This window comes from Sapajus apella, unplaced genomic scaffold, assembly GCF_009761245.1.
Source record: "Sapajus apella isolate SASKATOON/1434 unplaced genomic scaffold, GSC_monkey_1.0 scaffold13, whole genome shotgun sequence".
Lineage (NCBI taxonomy): Eukaryota > Metazoa > Chordata > Mammalia > Primates > Cebidae > Sapajus > Sapajus apella.
In genome coordinates, this window is record NW_022436953.1 from 31112687 (window position 1) to 31125978 (window position 13292).

The following is a 13292-nucleotide window of genomic DNA, read 5'->3' on the forward strand; positions in this document are numbered from 1 at the left end:
GCGCGCCCGTAGTTCTAGCCACTGGGAGAGCTGAGGAGGGAGGATCGCGAGTCCGGGCGGTCGAGGCTGCAGTGAGCTGAGATCGCTTCACTGCCCTCCAGCCTGGACGACAGAGCAAAGCCCTGTCTCAAAAAATGATAATAATGAGTAAATTAAATCAAAAAATGAAACCTCCCTCTTCCATCCATACATCTTAACCAAACGCAACCGGTTATATAAAGTAGTTTCGTGTGTCGTTTTCCAGCTATACGTGTCTTCTCTTTTTTCAAAAGCATAGAAAAAAAGATCATAACATATACACCGTTCTAGGCTTTGTGTTCTCTGCTTTTAACTTTCCTGAGGCTGTCTCCACTGAGCACATTCTCGCTTTTACTCTCTTGTTTCATGGCTGCAGAGCACTGGGCTTCAGGAAAGCATAATGTACTTAATCCTTACTATTGCCACATATTTAGGTTTACAATGTTTTGTTATTAGAAAACATTCTTCGATTGAAATGCCTTGTGCATGCCAAGATGGGTGAATCCTAAAATAATTATGCACAGGATTCTATGGGGTCTGCCTCTGTTGTGCTGGTGGAGATTCAGGCTCCGTGGGCCACCTTGGGTGAAGTGAATGGAGCCCAAACAAGCTTCTGGTGACAACCCCACCCCCACATCTCACCTCCTCCAGCTCCTCAACAAGCCTTGGAGCTTGGCTCTCTTGATCAGGAGCAGATGTCCTCACTGTGTGGAGGAGCCCCTGAGAGTTTCCTATTCCTTGCAGGGGAGTCCCTGAGATCAAAACCACGTCTGTAATTACCCTCGGTGTTACTTGTCCTTCTCATTCTCTTGCTCCCAAGAGTATGGGGTGCATTCCGAAAATGCAGAAGCAGTGAGGAGACTCCCCCTGTCTCCTATTCAGCCAGGTTTTATAGAGATTTACAAAAATGTCAAGTAATGCGCTGTTTTCATTTTGTTGTTTTGGATAATGCATATTTTTTTCATAAAAATAAGTTATTGGTATTAGCATGAAATAGGGCATCACTGTCTTAAAATGAATCAATAAATTAATATTTTTGAATTTCTTAGCCTTAACTTAAAATATATAAATATAGCTAGATACAACCCATCCACATTAACAAAAATTCCTAGTGGTTCTCAACAATTCTTAAGAGCGTAAAGGGATCACAAGTTTGAAAAAACTGAGCCCTTTACTCTGGAGCATAAAGAATCAGCTGCTGGTGGAAATAGAGAAACTGTGGAAAGCAACGTGAAAGCACAGGACAGCAACTCTAAATTGTATGGGCCAGGCCTGATGCAGAAAAAATTGAATGCAGGGATACTATCATATAAACCTTTTAGAGGGCATGAGTTTCCATGTTATGCCCCATTAAATGATCAAACAAAGCTCACCACTGCATAACACCATAAAATACAACTTTTCTCACCCCTTTACGGCTTGTTTCCAGGATTCCATCCTCATGGATGCAGCTTAATTCTAACTAGAAGGTTCTAGGCCAGGTGCAGTGGTTCATGCTTGTAATCCCAACATTTTGAGAGGCCAAGGTGGGTGGATCATGTGAGGCCAGCAGTTCAAGATCAGCCTGGCTAACATGGTGAAACCCTGTCTCTACTGAAAATACAAAAATTAGCCCAGTATGCTGGTGCACACCTGTAATCCCAGCTACTCGAAAGGTTGTCACTTGAACACAGGAGGCAGAGGTTGCAGTGAGCCAAGATCATACCACTGCACTTCAGCCTTGGTCACAGAGTGAGACTCTGCCTCAAAAAAAGACCTAGGAGGTGCTGGAATATCTGTCCAATAATCCACACACTAGTGAACACCAGGGGACCAGTTCTCAAGAGAGAGCAGAAAATTAGAGGAAAGATGCCGGGGAATGGTGAGAGTGGTGGGTCTTAGATCCATAGGACAGACTATCTTTGAACTGTTTTATGATAGACTTTCTCAGTGGGCCTTTCTGTTGAATTTTAAGCTTGCCCCAAAGCCTAAGACTTCGTTGTAAATGCAGATCTCTGGACTGTGGGCAGAACCCTAAGCCTCCCATTCCCAGGATGGCTTCTGGCTCTGTGTCTCCCTCAGTGTGATCAGCATCTCTAATGGGATGTGGAACAAAAGCCTGTGGCTAGAGCACTGGAGACCCAGGATGTGCAGGAAGAGCCTTTCCAGGGGTTATGTGGATCAGAGGAGCCTCAGGGAATCAGTTTCCATATCCCCACAGTCCACACCCTCTCATGCCCAAACTAAGTCAGCCCTGGAACAGGTCTGCAAAGGAGTCCCTGCCCCAGGTCCTTTTCACACTTCCTACTCCCAGCCTCAGATCTCATCTGCCTGGAACTTACACTGGACATTGCCCCAGGTAACCAACAAAGTAACCAGCCAGCAATTCCCTTAACTGTATCCATCCGTCTGATTAAGGTGTATACTTACAACAATATTTGATTGTACATTTCATACAATTGTAATTTGAAACATTGGTGTTGTTTCATCAACTGTTTTAGTAAATATGTATATAAATAAATGTGTGATAAGTGTATGAGTATGTATATATAAAAAAGAAGAGACGGCTAGGCAAGGTGGCTCATGCCTGTAATACCAGCACTTTGGGAGATCCAGGCAGGAGTGGAGGTCAGGAGTTGGCGATTAGCCTGGGCAACATAGTGAGATCGTCCATCTCTACAAAAAACAAGCAGACAAACAAAATAGCCAGGCTGGTGGCCTGGGCCTGTAGTCCCAGCGCTCTCGGAGGCTGAGGAAGAAGGATCACCTGGGCACAGGGGGTGGAGGCTGCAGCGAGCTGAGATCGCCCACGGCACTCCAACGTGAGCGACATAGTGAGGCCTTGCCTTGTAAATAAATAAATAGGAGAAAGCAAGGAAGAGTTTCAGATAAGTAGAACAGACGCGAATAGAAGACCCTTTAATACAAAAGCACGTGAGTTGCTATAGGATAAACTCAGAGCGGAAAGCGAAGCAGAAGCACGAGTTCTAAGCAGTAAAGGAGCCGTGCAGAGACCTGCTTCGGAAGGCTCTCCGTCAGCCTGGGCGGGTCTCAGCGGGCGGCCCTGCGGGTTAGGGCGGTCTCTGTAGCTCTGGCTCCTGTGCTGTCAGTGCGTTTCCTTCCTGACCTTGACCTGAGGCTGCTTCTAGCATCGCAGCTCCCAGAGAGCCGTCCCGGGGCCGCCCTCAGCTGGAAGAAGCAGGTTTAAAGTTCATAATCCCCGCCCCCGCCCCCACCCCGGGGCGGAAGATGCAGGCGCAGGGCGGGGACACCTCGGGCTCGGCCACCTGGGCCTCTGGCGCCCCCAGAAGTGCCCGTCTCGTCCCCTAAACGCGGTTAATCTGGGCGGGGTCCCATCCACACACTGCAGAGCCGTGTGATGCAGGTGCCCCCGAGCCCACGCGGAGACCCGGATCCCGGCGGTTCACCTGGCTCCCTACCCAGGCCCTTTACCCTGCAGTGGCTGCAGAGAGGGGCGCTGCGCCAGTCAAGAAAGCACCAGGCTCCCCGAACTTCACTTTCCCCGACCCTGCCCCATCTTTTCATCACTGTCCCCAAGCGTCCCCCTCTCCAATCAGTGGAGATAAGGAACCCTAATGTAGGGGGGAACGAGGAGGGGATGGGAAGGCCAGAAATTGTCCCCGTGGAGGGAAGCGGACGACCAAAGGCCTTGTGAATGGGGCCATGGCACTCTCTCCAGCTCAAAGTTTGGCCAAGGCGGGGGAGGGAGGCGGGGAGCGAGCATCACTGAGCCCCTAGAGTGTGCGGTTGTCAGCTCCAGCCCTGAAGCCCGGGCACACATAATAGCCAGCAGCATCTGCCTGGCTTCAACCCCGGCGCCAAAGCTGAGCTCACTACCTGGAGTCCAAGCTCCCGGCCACCCCATGTCCTTGGCTCCCTGAGCAGGGTCCAAGTGACCCACACCCCAGGTCAGAAGCTGGACTTCTCCCATCCTTCCTTTCACTAATGTGGGGTCGTGGGGTTGGGGGTGACTAGGGATCTGAGGGTTACTCCTCCCTGAAACCCCAGTCTCTGTGCCGGCTCAGTCCCCTGAGCCTTTGTGCCCGGCCTGTCTGGGAGGCGGCCTCATCAGGGCAAATTTTCTGAAGCACAGACTGACCCACACCCCTTTGCCACATCAAATTCTGCTAGCTTCTCCCTTCCCTAAGTCTCAATCATGACAATGATGTATGTGATCTAACACTCTGCTCACCTCTGGAACTCAACTTAGGCACCTCTGTAGAGCCATCGTCATAGACACAGTGAGCTCCTGCCAATTAACGCCTAGGCTTACCCCCTTCTAATTGCCTTTAGAATAGAATTTAAACTCCTGCCCGACCCTCTGAGGCCATGTGTGCCCTTGGGCCTCCTGCCTCCTGGCCACTATTGATCTCTCCCTGGGCTCAGGCAGCCTAAGCATCTTCTTTCCTGGAAGGTCCAAAGTGCTTTTTCTTTCTTCCCTTCTTCCCTTCTCTTTCTTTCTCTCTCTCTTTCTTTCTTTCTTTCTTTCTTTCTTCCCCTCTCTCTCTTTCTTTCTTTCTTCTTTTTTCCTTTCCTTCTTTCTTTCTTCTTTTTTCTGTCCTTCTTTCTTTTCGTGCTCTGTCACCCAGGCTGGAGTGTAGTGGTGTAATCTCAGCTCACTGCAACCTCCACCTCCCAGGTTCAAGTGATTCTCCTGCCTCAGCCTCCCGAGTAGCTGGGGTCACAGGCATGCACCACCTACCTGGCTAATGTTTTGTATTTTTAGTAGAGACGGGGTTTCACCATCTTGGCCAGGCTGGTCTCAAACTCCTGACCTCACATGGTCTGCCAGTCTTGACCTCCCAAAGTGCTGAGATTACAGATGTGAGCCACTGCACCTGGCCCAAAGCTCTTGGCCTGTTGAATCTGCTTTTCCCTAACCCTGGAGGAGGGAGGCAAGGAGAGATTGCAGATGGAACCACTTCTGCAATGGGCAGTTTAAGGAGCCATCAGGAGAGAAATCACCCTGGATGTGCCCTGACCTGCGAGACCTGCTTAAGCCACAGGGCCTTCTGCCCACACATGAACTGACCCCTGGAAAAAAGGGAACCAGGACACTGATCTCAACTCTCCAACTTTAGAAAAAAAATTGAAACATCTCATTATAACACAAAATTTTGAAAAATCTTTTTTTAATTTAATAAAATACTAGTACATGTTTTCATTATAGAGTACTTGGAAAATATTCTACAAATGTAAAAGGAAGAGAAGGTCACCCAGAGATGCAAAACAATAGTCATATTTTTAATGATTATTTTGAATAATCAACATAACATATAAATGTATATAAACACCATTTAATTCTTGTTTTTATCTCACTTTATAACATAAATATTTACTCATTCATTTTGAGTGAACATCACTTTGATAACCTTCCTTATTTTCCTCTGTTCAAAGAATGAGTTTTTTTCCCTAATATTTTATTGTTAGAAATAATGCTGTGGTGAACATCGTGAGAGAAGTCTTGTTTTGCTGTCACAGAGTGTGTTCTTAGTGCAGGTCTCCCAAAATCTAGTTGCTGAGTTAAGCAACATTTACCGCTTCTTGTCATCAAACTGCTTGCCTTCCAAAAGAGCTGTGACTTAGGCTGGGCATGATGCTTCACGCCTTAATCCCAGCACTTTGGGAGGCTGAGGCAGGTAGATCGCCTGAAGTCAGGAGTTTGAGAGAAGCCTGGCAAAAACGGTGAAACCTCGTCTCTACTAAAAATACAAAAATTAGGCCGGACACGGTGGCTCATGCCTGTAATCTCAGCACTTTGGGAGGTCGAGGTGGGCTGATCACAAGGTCAAGAGATTGAGACCATCCTGGCCAACATGGTGAAACCCCATATCTACTAAAACAATACAAAAATTAGACTGGCGTGGTGGCACACGCCTGTGGTCCCAGCTACTCGGGAGGCTGAGGTAGAAGAATCGCTTGAACCCAGGAGGTGGAGGCTGCAGTGAGCCAAGATTGTGTCACTGCACTCGAGCCTGGCAACAGAGCAAGACTCCGTCTCAAAAAAAACAAAAACAACAAACAAAAAAAAACTAGCCGAATGTGGTGGCATGTGCCAGTAATTCCAGCTACTCAGGAGGCTAAGGCAGGAGAATCACTTGAACCTGGGAGGCAGAGGTTGCAGTTAGCCGAGACTGTGCCACTGCACTCCAGCCTGGGCAACAGACTGAGACTCCATCTCAAAAAAGAAGAAAAGCCTGTGACCTTTTCTCCACTCAGTTCAATGCTTGAGAATGCACACTTACTAACAGTCCTTTGGATTCTCATGGGAAAAGCCCCTGCTAATTTGATAAGACAAACAGGGAATATTGTTTCAACATGATTTGAAAATTAATAGAAAGGTCGAACACTTTTTATCTTCTTAAACTTCCCCCTTTTTGTTTTTGGTCAATGAAATTTGGGGCTATTTGCCTAATTCTCCACGAATGTCTCAGAGTTTTCCTTATTAACTTATTTAATGAGTGTACATACGCTTATTCTGCAGAGTAACTCAAATTTTGAAAATCAGACATCAGGCTGAACACTACTTAACCTGCTTTACTGGATTACCTGGGAAAACGTGGATAAAGACGTTGCTGTAGCTCACAAAGCAAATTCCGTTTCTTACTGACATACGCAGTGGGAGCAGAAGTGGGAGGGCGGAGGCTTAAAAGCCACCTTCAATGATGATCCAAAAGCCAAGAGAAAGTCTTTCAGAAAAGAATCACTAGAGTACAAAATGGAAAAGAAAAAGTCAAATAAGGGTTGAAAGAATGTTGGGGTGCACATTGATTCCTGTGGAGGAAGGGCTTCAATTCAACTGGGGAGACTGGCAAATCCACCGTAAATGTCTACACCAGCAGAGATATTCAAAAGATCATTAACGAAGTCATTGAAATAAAGTTATAGTTACAAGCAATTAATCATCAATTACAAAAGATTATTCTTTCCAATACTAAATGTTTAAGTAACTAAGAACCTGAAACTCCCAAGCCTGTGGGCTTCATGATTCTTGGACTTTCTGGGACAGAGGGCACCTGCATCCAGCACCTTGTAATTCTCTCTCCTTAGGGTGAGGAGCGTCTCATTATTAAAGAGCCTCTGGAAAGGGGATATCACAAACCATTTTTTAAGCATCTGCTTCTTACAAAATAGAAAGGAAGATATGTGATTTTGAATTTAGAGATTTACATTACTTGAGAACAGAATGTCAATGACCAATATTCTAATGATTGGTTCAAACAAATTTCCGTTATACTATAAAAATCAGTTTTGGTTCAACAAGATCTTTAGAGATGACCAATGATAAATGGAGCCCAGGTACCAAGATAACATTCTGCATAAGGGAGACAGGAGAGTGGGGGATAGAGAATTAGAGAAAGGAAAGCCAAGGAAAGACAGTGCTTTCTGGATCATACAGGCATTTGGAGCCTAAAATATGAAAACTACTTTCTTTTATTGAGAACTTCCCATTAGAGGGATGTTACTCACTTGGAAACTCAGTCTTACAGAAGTTACCAAGCTACATGATTAATATTTAGCCCTGGATCTTAAATGCAAAATTAACTTTTTCCAAAATTCATCTTTGCCAAGATGGAGATCAAGATTCCAGTGTCCTTTCAAGTTCACTGAATGGAATTTTCAGGTATGTCTCTGTTCTGTGTCAAGGAAGTCAAAATAGATGCTATTGTCTCAGATGGCTCTGAGGACCATCCCTGGAAAATATACAATATAGTTCATTTCTTCAAAATGTCCTGGAAATAATGGCAGAAATGCAACTGAGCCCACTGCAGGGGATTGTGAAGAAAATCCTAGGATAATATTAGTGACCTCTAATGAAGAAAAAGATTTCCTTCCTATAAACAATGTCTTCAGAATAGCAAAAACAAAACCAGAAAGAAAGAAAGAAAAAACAGTCTCCTTTAGGAAGCTTCATGAGTCAATAAAGGAAGAGTTTGATGTAAATTTTTTTAAATGTTCTAAAGAATAGTACAAAATTGAGGTCACAAACTCATTATCCAACAGTAAAAGAGAGGGCTGATGTTACAGAGAGAGACACAACTAATCTCACTTAAATTAAGACGGTTAAATCAAGGACATTCAATAAATGCTGGATGTGAATTTAGGTCAGTGTAATCACCACCATCCTAACAGGCATTAAACAGGTCTGTTCTGCCTTTTCAGATTCTGCCAAATCAATCCGTTGTAAAGCAGTCAATTCCCACATGTCTGTGAGAGCTGTGGCCACAACACTGGCCTCTACAGTGACTCTAACTTCATGCTGAGAAGTACCTGGGCATTAGCAACACAATTTAACTATTCAGCTTTTTTTAATTTTTATTTTTTATTTTTAAATGGAGTTTTGCTCTTGTTGCCCAGGCTGGAATGCAATGGCATGATCTCAGCTCACTGCAACCTCCACCTCCCAGATTCAAGGAATTCTCCTGCCTCGGCCTCCCAAGTAGCTGGGATTATAGGCCTGTACCACCACTCCCAGCTAATTTGCATTTTTAGAAGAGACAGGGTTTCTTCATGTTGGTCAGGCTGGTCTTCAACCCCCAACCTCAGGTGATTCACCCACCTCGGCCTCCCAAGGTGCTGGGATTACAGGCATGAGCCACCGCGCATGGCCTTCGGCTTTCTTTTAAACTAGAAGAAAGTTACTGTTCCCCAGAAGAACAGTAACTGAATTTAATCAGGTATTGCAGATTTATTCAAATGACAGACAGTATATGAGCAGGTAAATTCGATGTGACTTTAGTACTTTTATTCCTTTAGTTTAGATATTTTTGATTGAATAAAGGTTAAAGGATACAAGTACTTCCCACTGAATAGGAGCTTTTACAGTGTTATCTGCATTATGGAAACATAAAACTTTTGTTCACTCTACTATTAAACAAACTCATTTGAAATCCAGACATGACCACTCTTCTGCTGTATTAAGTTTTGTTGAATTAAAGAGCAACTGAAGAGACCTACCTATAATTTTAGTATGAGGCATAACATAAGCAGTCAGAGATTAGGAATCACAAGCTTCTAGTGCTTCCCGAATAAAGTCTTCAAAATACGAATTTACTCTTTGAGATGGAATTCCCAAGACAGATATAAAAAAGTAGCTACAAACACAAACTATATGGCTTAGAATAATGCTTCTTTCATTATTTTTACTGGGAATTGGCAATGTGATACTATAATGTGTTTTGATGTCCCTGCAACATGGGGCAAAAATATTTCAAAATATTCTATGCTCATAAAGAAATAAAATAGCAAATTACCTCCTTTGGATTTTAGAAACATGACTTGCAATTCTGAATTCCTTAGTGCTTGGATTTAGTCTACATTGTTTGCCCTGAATCTCTACCTCTCAAACATGAAAGATACATTTTGAGCTGCTTCTGTGTCTGATACTTTTTTTTTTTTTTAAAGATGGGGTTTCGCCGGGCGCAGTGGCTCAAGTCTGTAATCCCAGCACTTTGGGAGGCCAAGGCGGGTGGATCACGAGGTCAAGAGATCGAGACCATCCTGGTCAACACGGTGAAACCCCGTCTCTACTAAAAATACAAAAAATTAGCTGGGCATGGTGGCGCGTGCTTGTAATCCCAGCTACTCAGGAGGCTGAGGCAGGAGAATTGCCTGAACCCAGGAGGTGGAGGTTGCGGTGAGCCGAGATCGCGCCATTGCACTCCAGCCTGGGTAACAAGAGCGAAACTCCATCTCAAAAAAAAAAAAAAAAAAAAAAAAAATGGGGTTTCACCATATTGGTCAGGCTGGCCTCGAACTCCTGACCTCAGGCGATCCGCCCACCTCAGCCTCCCAAAGTGCTGGGATTACTGGCAAGAGCCACCAAGCAGAGCATTTGATACATTTTGAATTCTTTGATACATTGTAAGTTACTTCTTTGTCTGATACATTTTGAATTACTTAATCGATACATTGAGTTACTTCTTCCTCTGTTACATTTTAAATTACTTCTTTCTCCTTTTTTCTTTTGACTGATTCTTGCTTTGCCGCCCAGGCTGGAATGCAGTGGTGCAATCTCAGCTCACTGCAACCTCTGCCTCCCAGGTTCAAGCAAGTCTTAGTTCCTCAGCCTCCTGTATAGCTAGGACTACAGGTGTGGGCCACCGCACCTGGCTAATTTGTTTTTTCTTTTTAATTTTTAGTGGAGATGGGGTTTCACCATGTTGGCCAGGCTGGTCTTGAACTCCTGACATCAAGCAATCTGCTCGCTTTGGCCTCCCAAAGTGCTGGGATTACAGTCGTGAGCCACCATGCCCAGTCTTCTTTCTGGTTTTTAATCTGGTCTCTTGTGGGAAGGTTGCCCACACTTGTCTCCCCCACTTTCTTACCTGTTATGTAAGTCAGGGACAATCTAGTATTTCTTCCAGACTTAAATATTCTACTTTCATTAATCTTGGACCTAGAAGTACGTTTGTAGCTCCATTTTGGGGGTTTTCTTTTTTTCATGGTCTTCTTTCCATTTTCATCTTTAAATTTGCTTCTGCAAATATAAGTAAACTAGGGGTGCATTGTTCTTTATTGCTATGTTTCTCATTCTTGGACATGAGGGCATTCCCTAAGGAAATCAGAAGACAGCTACAAAATTTCAGTAATGATTGAAACAAATCTCAAAATACAGCGAAAAGTAAACTCAAAAAGGAATGCATTTAAAAATATTAGGCTAATTTTTAAAGGTGTCGGTAATCTGAGACAGCCAATATGATGCCTTGCCAATTTATGAATAAGAAACACCTGATTATAACAGCTTACATTATAGCAAAATGCCTGATTACACAGGCATCAAATGAGTTTCTTATCACTTAGTCATCTCGGCTAAAACAAAATAAAACTCTTCATCACCCGACTTTTGCCCTAATTCTCTCCACACACTAGTAACCTCCCTAACGACTCACACAATTATGTTCACTGTAGAATACGCACTCCCTGTATATATTGCTCTAATTGTTTTACTATTTCTACATTTCTACCCAATGATCCTGGTGACAGTGTCTGGAGCATCGTAAGACTGAGCTGCCCACCTTTTCACTAAATAATTTTTCACACATTTGAAGTTGAACACAACTCATTCACTTCGTGAAAAATTCTTGTTAAAATTATTAGCGGTTATTTATTTATTTAGACGGAGTCTCGCTCTGTTGCCCAGGCTAGATCCTGTAGTGTCGTGATCTCAGCTCACTGCAACTTCTGCTTCCTGGGTTCAAGTGATTCTCCTGCCTCAGCCTCCCAAGTAGCTGGGACTACAGGCATGTGACACTACACCAGGCTAATTTTTGTATTTTTGATAGAAATGGGGTTTCATCCTGTTGGCCAAGCTGGTCTTGAAATCCTGACCGTAGGTGATTGGCTCACCTTGGCCTCCCAAAGTGCTGGGTTTACAGGCATGAGCTACCATGCCCGGCCTTATTAGCAGTTTTGACTAGTTCTTCCTTTTCCCGCACTTAGTGTATTCCCTCTATAATGCCAGAAGGATTCTTTACTGTTATCCGCCGTTACTGCCTGTGTTGAATGCAGACATCTTTGAGAGAAGGTCTAAGAATAAATTCAGGCGGCACATACGTTTTACCAACATGAAGGTCATGTAATGGTCATGTAATAACTGCCACCGCCTTATTTGCTGTGGCCCAGTGTCCTTTAGTTTTCATGTCCCTTATGTTTTTTAAAGGTTCAATATTTATTCCAATGAATTGTGCGTTTCTTCTTCCTCGTAACATGTGGACTTTTTCCAACCTGCAGGTGCAGCATGTTGCTTTCATTTCAATGTTTAATTGCTCCCTGGTGTCCACGAAGTATTCCAGTGTCTTTATTTTATTAGTCCTCAGGGCTCTTCCAAATATTTTATTTATTTATTTTATCTTATTTTTTTCTTTTTATCTACCATTATCTTGATCTTGATCTTCCAAATACATTAAAAGGTTTTCCTCTCCCAAAATCAGTTGTCTAATCCTCAGCATCATCTTGTATTTGTGTATTTTTGAAGCCAACCAGATGTTCTCAAGGTCGAGCCCTTTCCTCAGGTGCTGGTGGGTAACTCTGGCTGCTAGTTACATCTTACCTCAAGTCAGCAACATCTGTTGTAAACGCTATACTACCAGTGGTAAAGAAACAATATCGTCTATTAGTTCCTATCCCAGAACATCATAGTGTCAGGAAGAAAGGCAACCAATCGAAACTCTCTAAAGTTCTTTCAGAGGTTTCTTGAATTAGCTTCTGCATTTTTTCAAACAAAATTTCTGAATCTGAAAGAGAGACAGGATATTGCTCGTCATTTGTGGTTTCTTCTTCACTGGAGTGTTGAGCATTTCAGTTAGCCCTGTTAAAAGAAGACATTTGAAAATGAATTAATGTGTTGCCTATAAATGCAAATGATCGTCCCAGTCCCCACATCTAAAAACCAAATGATTGGGAATACACACCAGATCACTGTCTACACTTTCTGCTGGGCTGGGCTTGAAATAAGGTGGTTCCATGAATAGTGTACTCATTTTTTTTAGAGTGCAGTGAGAAGATACACAGTATATCTTCTCATCTTTCCCTTTCCTGTTGGAAAAGAAATTAGATGAAAACAGTTGACCTCAGTCATCTGCCAACCAATTCCCAAGTGGAGCTCTGGCAAGAGGACAGGATTTGGCTATTGGTGACTTTGCCTCCTGTCTCCCCTCCAGGTTCTAGAATCCTAGTGCCCTGGGGTTCCCTTCTAAACATCTTGGGTCTGAAAGTTCTGGATTTTATATGAAATGTTCCTGCATTTAATAAAATCACAGAGGGCTGTTTATATTTAGTGTTGTCAAGTAAACATGTATTAGAAAAATAGCTAGTGTCACCATGCTTCTATGTTAACACCAAAAAATAGTATTGACATAATGTCAGGAAAAAAAAGAACATCAAATAAAGAACTTTAAGTGGAAGATTTAAGTTTCTGAAACACTGATATTAATCCATGTTCTTATTTTTTCATTGTGACAGGGGTGGGTGAAATACTTTCTACAGCTGGAGTCCATCTACAAGATGTTTCTGGGAATTCCTATTTGTGAAGGTCCCATCCAATCCTACCAATATCCATCTCACTTTTTTTTTTTTTTTTTTGAGACAGAGTCTCACTCTGTCCCCCAGTCTGGAGTACAGTGATGCGATCTTGGCTCACTGCAACCTCCACCTCCTGGGTTCAAGTGATTCTCCTGCCTCAGCCTCCCAAATAACTGGGATTATAGGCGTGTGCCACCACGCCCAACTAATTTTTGTATTTTTAGTAGAGATGGGGTTTCACTATGTTGGCC